We start from the raw sequence: 8539 nt of genomic DNA, 5'->3' as shown, positions 1-8539 counted from the left end.
ATATATATATATATATATATATGTATGCATACATACATATGTATACTTATCTACACACACACACTCACACACATGTATATACTGCTGTTCATTTTGCTCTCTCGGTAATTCATTAACATTGAAATGATGAATTTAAGCATATTTCATTGTATCCTCATAATCATTTGCAGCATACAAATTATGGGTATTAGTTTAGTTAGCAATTGTGTATGTATAAGCAAATATAACATAGCAGAATGCATGGTATATACATTTTGAATTTACAGTATGTAAATAGTGTATATGAAATAAATGAATATATGTATATTCTCTATAAAATTCTATGTATATAAATCAAGTATTGTCCTGAGCATCTTCAAATGATAAAAAGAGCCATCGAAGGTTTCAACAATAAAGTAATGTATGAAATATCAAAACTGTGTTATGTAACAAATAAAATAGGTGATTTTGCATGAAAGCAAGGTAAACATATATCAAAAATAGGCATTTTTAATGCATGATCATTTTCTTGATACGTTTCTAGAATTCTTAGAATATTTATGAGATTTAAGAATGATGAAATTATCATTTGGACTTTTTATGAATTTAATTTTTGTAAATTATTCTGTATTCCAAAATAGTGAATGTAATTTTTAATAGAAGTGTTTAACAAAATATCTTATCATTCACTAATTCTTTTTACTTATCACAAAATACATACAACAAAATATATTTTTATCTATCATAAAATATATATAAAATTTAATCACATTTTTACACTCATGATCATGATTTCTTTGAAAAAAAGTGTTTTGTGTTGTTATATACATCCCTACAATCACATCTATATGAAATCAAAATCAACCATGCAAAGAAGCATGAAAATATGTGCACACATATCAAGTTAGTCTTTTTTGTAAATTTCGCCACATATTTCTTAATATTTATTCAGCATCATCCATTTATTCTGAATTATATATATATATATATATATATATATATATATATATATATATATGGATATTTATATATACATACATATATGTATATATATATATGTATGTATGTATACATATATGTATACACATATATATGCATATATATATGCATGTATATATATGTGTGTGTGTATATATATATATACCATTTTAATATTGCTGTACTTTAGCATCAATCGTTTCTTCATTTCAGTTTGAAATCAGATTAATATTGCTCTTATTCCAACTAACCAACCAACCAGCCAGCCAATATCACTGTTTTATAAAAAAATAAAAATCTCAATTACTTTTTGTGATATTTCTCCTCTTAACCATATTAGTACTGCACTTGTTGTGTCAATAATTTGAGAGCCTCTTTGTCACGGCATTTAAATATTGCTTCATCAAATGAATCCTCAAAAGTTGTGCACTATGTAAAGTTTTGGTTAACATTTATTGCCTTTGTCGTATTGCATTACTCTTTTGTAAGATTTGTAAGATTGCATTTGATGGCATCATCATCATCATCATCATCATCATCATCGTTTAACGTCCGCTTTCCATGCTGGCATGGGTTGGACGATTTGACTGAGGACTGGTGAAACCGGATGGCAACACCAGGCTCCAGTCTGATTTGGCAGAGTTTCTACAGCTGGATGCCCTTCCTAACGCCATATGGAGACTTAATCAGGAAGCTCTATTAAGTTTGAGAGTATGACATGAAGTTCATCATTTTAGACAGTTTATCAAACGTAAAATTTAGTGCTCACTTCCATATAAAATGTAAGTTCAATATTTCTGCAAGGGTGTATCAATGACATTAAAGCATCAATTTCTTTTGACAACTCATCATAATGTTTTCTTTAGTTAGATGGGTTTTTTCCTGTTTAATAATCTTATCGTATGGACAATATTATATCTGGGGTTTCTAATCACTTATAACAGTTATCAATTCCTGAAATGAAATAAATTTGTTTTAGTTTGGTGCTCATTACTTCTTTTAAGTTTTAAGAATGGATATGCATAAAGTGATCATTTTATACAAAATACTGTTTATAAATAATTAATATAATCATTGCCATTGAAAAAATTATTATCATTTAGCAAACAGGCCATCTCATTATTATAGCATTTGCTGCTATATACTGGTTAACCTACATTTTAGATTAACGAATTTCTCAGTGTATTTATTATTTCATTCAAATAATCTTGTCATTGCAAGTAATCACAGCACAACTGTACAAATCTTCAATACACGTCATCTTTGGTTCTTGTTGAGTACTTTTTGTCATATATAATACATTGAGACAACTCTTCATAACTAGAATGTTTCAGAATATGGTAACTGTTTCATTATTGTAGGTCTTGTGAGATATGAATGTCTTAGAATTTACATGTTGTAATTCTAGAATTGTGGCATAGTTTCTAGTACATCTAATCTCCACCTCTATCAACTTTTAGTTTTATGTAAAACTAGACTGCATGAAAGCATATATTTTACAGCTGTCATATGACATGCAGTTACATTCCATAGTATGCTTCCTTGTAGATTTTTAGCGTTTTCTAATGAGCTAATTTTGATTTTGTGCTGAGATGAGTTTTGAGTTCTGGATTTCTCAGAAAACAGTAGGATTTTTCTTTATTCACTTCAGCTCTATTCAACCTTTTCATACAAAAGCTTTTCTGACAATATCAAAGTATGGTATTTTGTAATCTGCACTTAATTTTTTTTCAAATGCTTTCTCCTCGTTCCCTATTCTTCTCACACTCATCTGTTACTTCATCATCTATCATGCATCTTTTGGTTGATGGTCTTTTCTTTATTAGTTCTCATATTGTAATCCTGGAGGGTCTCACCATTGTCACTGGTCACCTTCTCACTCAGTACAGCCTGCAATATTCTTTCATCGATATTCCTCAGATGGTCATGCAAGGACTTACCTCCTTCTCACCACTTGCCTCTATTCCAACAAGTCCTGTTCCACCTTCCTTCCTAAGTAGGTAAAGCCCTGCTATGCATGGATGCCTTTATACTAGATGTTACTTCTAGTATAAAGGCATTCATGCATAGCCATTACTTTCCTACTCTTACTATTCATGTTGACAAGTTCCTCCTTTGTTCATTCCACAACTCCTGTGTAGTAATATATCACACCCACAAGTCATACACTGATGCCTTTAATCCGGTTCCCTCCATTTAGACTGACATGGCTTTTTAACTCTGCTGATATATTCAGAAATTACCTCCTTCATCTTGGTGTTCAACATTTGGCCTAGTTGTAAAACCCCAAAATGTAACCCTCTCTGTTCACTTCTCTTATCCACTCATCATTTAAAGTTGTACTCTACTGCTGTCTACTTTTGCCCTCTCCTCAGTTCAATAACGGTACATTTCTCTATACCAAATGCCAACTGGATGTCTTGTGAGAAAATTCGTACAGACTGAATCTAATTCACCTCTGCTAACTCCATAAAGTTTCAAATCATTCCTGAATATCAGGTGACTGATTTGTTTCATGTTTTTCTGCAGTAGTTTGTCACCAGCACCCATATTTCTCAAAGCCATGGAGTACAGTAATATACAAACAATAAACAGCTCAGGTGACACTGAGTTACTTTGAAAGATTCCCCTCTTGATGTCAACTTCTCCAATTACACTTCCACCAGCAGTAAAAATTGTCTTCCAGTTTCTCATACTAATTTTGAGCAAATAAATCAAATTTTTCACTGCCCTGGTCATTTCTGGGAATTTCAGAATCCACAAGGAACCATATCATATGCATTCTTATAGTCAGTCCTCACCATTGATAGGCATGTCAACCTTCTTTGATGGTTCCTAAGAATTGCCTTATCAACCAGCAACTGATCCTTTATTCCTTGTAATCCCTTCCTGCAATTTTTCTGTTCATCTGCTAGCATTTCATTTCTTTCAAGATGACCATACAGTTTCTTTTCTATTATCCAAGTTAGAAGCTTCCACATCATAGGTAAACAAGCAATTGGACAATAGTTACTGGCCAGAGCACCATTGAGTGGGTCCTTCTGAATCAACACAGTTCTTTCCTTGACAATTCCTTCTGGTACAATTCCTTGGTGTACACACCTTTCAGAAGTTTTTGTAGTTTAGGATGTAAATTCATCAAAACCTTGAACCAGAAACCCTGAACTAGGTTCAGTCTGTCTGCCTTCCAACTTTTCATCTTACCAATTCTGGCTTGAATATCTTTCAATGTGATGACAATGTCCTCCTGTATATCCATGTCTTGTTGTTATTATATTTTACTTCTCAGAGTTCTCAATCTTGCTTGCTCTGGTTAATTCTGTGAGAGCAGACAGCAATCTGTTGTCAAAGGTCTTTTAGACATGGTACCTAGATGTTAAGTATCATTGGATATTAAACTACTTAACATCCAAGTACTTATCTCAAAATCTTCACATTCTTGAAATTTCATCTTTTAGTATTCTGCGTTTCTCCATCTTTTCCAGCTCTTTGTTATCTACGCATGCATCCCCTGATATGGCAATATCTATGATTGATTTCTCTTTATCTACCACAACAATGTCTGTGCTCTGAGCATCGATCAGGGAGTCACATTGATTTATAAAATCCCACAGGAGCTTATATTTATTTTTATCATTTACGCCCTATCTTTCATGTTTGTACCATTTATTATTATTATTTTTTGCTCACTTTCTAACCCTGAAGGTGTATTAGAGTATCAGCCATTCACTACCAGTGAAATGAGACAGCACTCCTTATTTTTCAAGCACTCTCTGAAGTATTAAAGCTGTTCCAAGCAATGTTATTTTCCGCAAGTACTCCACCCTTATTGCAACCCTTGCTTGTTAAATATACTTCTCAAGATCTTTATTTATTGTTTGTTAGGCTCTGACAGTTATTGGTATTTTTATCACAGTTTTCAACAACCAAAATTGCTTAACCTCCCAAGCTTACCTGTCATTATCTATTAGCTTTTTTTCTTTTTTATTACATACATTGTTGTCAGCTGAGCATGCTATATCTATGATCCATCACTCTTTGCTTTCTTTCTCAGTTATCACTATATCTGGTTTCCTTTACTCTATCTCATGGTCACACTGAATCATAAATTCCCACAGGATCTTTGTATTATCATTTTCTCTAATGTCTTCAGGTTTATGTTCATACCAATTTTCTGTTCTGTCAAGTCCATACTTGTTGCAAAGTGTCCAAAGGATTATCCTTGCTATATTGTCTAGTCACCTATTATCTTCTTTATGAACTAGCAGTGTATATTGACTGATAATTTTCCATAAAGTTTCCCCATTCTCCCACAAATTTTGCTCTTGTTGCTTTCTGCTCTGTGTCATTTTCTGTGCTTGATGTAATTAGTTCTTTATACTTTCTCGAGAGCAAACATTAACCTGTAAAAGTGACTTTAAAAATTTCCAGTTTTTAATCACTTTAAACCATCCGTAACCACATTTTCCTTTGCCTCTTCTATCTTCAACACCTCTATGGAATTTCTCATACATTCTTTTCTCTATCCACCTATTTTCAATTTCATCCATCCTCAAATACTTGTACTGTGTTTTCTCTTTGCAATCTTCAAAGTAGCACAAGTCTAACCTTCTTACTTTCAACAATAGTAGTTCCATAGCATTTTTTGTATCATACCAGGCTGTTTTCTTCTGCTCTAATGTGGTGTTTGCACTTAGTTGGTCCTCTTCTCTTATTCTTGGTGCATACAGTCTACCTGTGTCACTTATTCTTTGGATGAAAAACCCCATATCTTGTCAATTGCTTTCTTGTCTTTCGGTCTAAGCTGTTTTGTTCTTCTACTATCCATGCAATTACCCCTGCCCCGTATCTAAGGAGCAAAACTGCCCATGTGTTGTTAGCTTCAGTATTATTCCATCCATTCTGTTCTGATTTGAGGAAAAGCCTCAGTCTGCACTAGTATTCCACTTTAAATTTTTCCATCAATTCCTCTATTACTTTGTCTATTTCCAACATCCTCAAGTACTTATAACCTACCACTTCTATATGCTTCATAACCTTCCCTAATGGCATCACCAATTCCCCTGTGCATTTAATTTTGCTGCTGTTCAAGACTAACACACTGCACTTTTTCAATCTAATTTCCAATCTGGTGTCAGCACTAAACATAAAATAAACACTGAACCAATGAAGAAACTTATCTGAGATTCATCCTTAATGCAAAGCTTGAGGTCGTCCATGAATAAGAAGGAGTCAACCTTTTGTAGGTAACCCTTCAACTCATACTCAACTGTCGAGGCAAATTTTCATCATTCTTCCAGGGTCAATAAAATAAAGTACCTGTCAAGTGCTAGAGTAGATGATAAAAACTACACTCTGCCTCACAATATGACTGACCTTGTAACTAAATAAGAAAGCATCATTATTAGTAGTATTGTATCTGATATACTCAGCTTGTTGCTGGAGGCATCATTAATGGACCCCTCATTTTCTTACCATAAACTATGTTGGAATGCTTTTTACAATTCTCAAGAACTGTGAAGAGACTCTTTGCACTGTCAAGTAATGCTGTTTTCTGGATGTGCTCTAATTTGATTTTTATTCCTATCTTTTCCAACCACTTTTCAGTTTCTTTGCTCACGCTACCTGAGGTACCAGCAATTATTGGTGCAATATATACCTTTTACCTTTTATATTAGCTACATGTTTTGATTTCACTCATGAGATACATATCTTATCAGTTTTTTTTTCCTTGTTTGACAATTCCACTATCACCAAGTCTCTCAATGTCTATGATCAGGTACAATTATCCTCCCTTGTTTACAAGTACAGTATTGGGTTTCCAATGTTCAATTCCATGACCACATTGGATCATGAAGTCCCAAAATATTTTTGATTTGCCATTTTTCACCACACTTTCTGGATCATGTTCATACTATTTCTCACCTTTTCCAATCTAAACTTTTAAATAATACCTAGTGAACCATCTAGTGACATTGTTATGCCTTTCTTCATTCTCTCAGAGCATAATTTGCATTATTATTATATTTTTCTCCACTCAGTATTAAATTGTCATTCTGCAGGAGTTTAATTACTTGAGATCAAGCTACATTAACAGCCTTAGGTATCTAGCCACTTTTCCGTTGACCCATTGACCTCTGCATGTAAGTGTAAAGCTCTATAGATTGTTGTCAACTCCCCTTTTTTTTTCTATTTATTATATTTTGAAGAGCTTCCTTTCTCCATTTGATTATTATTCCTTTATAACATCTGATAATGAATACTGCTCTCAGGTTTATGAGTTTGATGTCATTTATATCATTAGCTTTTGAATTTTAATAACCTCCTTAACCTTTAGAAATAGTTCCCCTTAATCTTTGCTTTTCATCATTCCATTCCTTATACCATCAACTTCTGAAACTCCCACATACTTGTAGCAGTTCTTATGCCTTCTTCTTATACCCACACTTACAAATACCAGACTTTATTCTGATGTTGTTATTAAAGATTCTCACTGATTCAACAAAGGTATATAATTCCTTTTCAGTTTTGACAAAAGTGGTTTTCAGTTTGACCTGTTGTTCTAATCGTAATTCATTTTCTGCTCTTCCTATCAACTAAATCTGTGTATTATGGACACCTTTCTTGTTTCATATATCACTCAAACATTTCCACTTCATCATTGTATCTTTCTACTTCCTTCAACTTCCTTCATCATTGTATCTTTCTACTTCCTTCAGTTTCTCAAACTGTTTTTTTTATATTTTGAAGTTCTGCTGGAACTTATGTCCTCCACTCTCATGTCATTTTATTTTAGTTACATTACAGCAATGCTTTACTGCAGTTCTTCAATTACAACATTCATTCCCTCTTTTCCCTTAACACATTGTCTTTCTTTTTTGGTGTTTTAATTAGTGTAACTTTCTTTGAGAAACTGTTGTTGACTTGCTTCCTGTCTCAATCTCTTGATGCGATCTTCTATTCATCTTTTACTTTATAGTATTTGTCTGTTCTGGGTTGACCTAATGTGACTAACCTCTTAGATTATTACTTCTGCTACAACTACAGTGGTACTTTGTTTTATTGTTTTTATACTAAATGCTCTAAAAGTTTGGCAGATTTGTTATCACTTTATCTAATGAGAGGCTCCATACATTGTCAACAGCTTTCTAGTTTTTTTCTCAAGTCTGTCACATCTGGTCCAGTCTGCAATTCCAAATCCATATCTGATTACCAGTACTACTCTTGCATTTATTACTTTGATAACTGTTATGGGGATAATAGTAATAATGGGACACCCCCTACCATGTGACGAGCAGTATGTGCTAGTCATTATAAATACTGTGACACAGGAAGTTGAGGGTGTCAGTCGAGTAGTCGATTGATAGATAGTCGTGTTCTTACTTATCTAACTAACTATACTGCTATACTGGAGTGGGTGCCATAACAGTCTGGCAGAGGATTACAACAGTAGCAATAAGAAATTAGCAAACTCACAAGGAATTAAGAAACCCACAAGGAATTAACAAACTCACAAGGATTAAACAAATTCACTAAGAGTTACAAAACTCACAAAAGTTTTTTGTGCAAATTTTACAGTATA

General features: G+C 33.2%; 1 protein-coding gene across 5 annotated transcripts in view; it reads left to right on the top strand.

Moving 5' to 3' along the window:
* LOC106869047 (MAGUK p55 subfamily member 7) overlaps positions 1 to 8539 on the top strand; it is a 582860-nt gene that overhangs the window by 2042 nt on the left and 572279 nt on the right. The window lies entirely within an intron of this gene.

This window comes from Octopus bimaculoides, chromosome 10, assembly GCF_001194135.2.
Source record: "Octopus bimaculoides isolate UCB-OBI-ISO-001 chromosome 10, ASM119413v2, whole genome shotgun sequence".
In the NCBI taxonomy this organism is placed as follows: domain Eukaryota; kingdom Metazoa; phylum Mollusca; class Cephalopoda; order Octopoda; family Octopodidae; genus Octopus; species Octopus bimaculoides.
The sequence above is the reverse complement of the archived record's forward strand: the minus strand, read 5'-3'. Positions and strand labels throughout refer to the sequence as shown.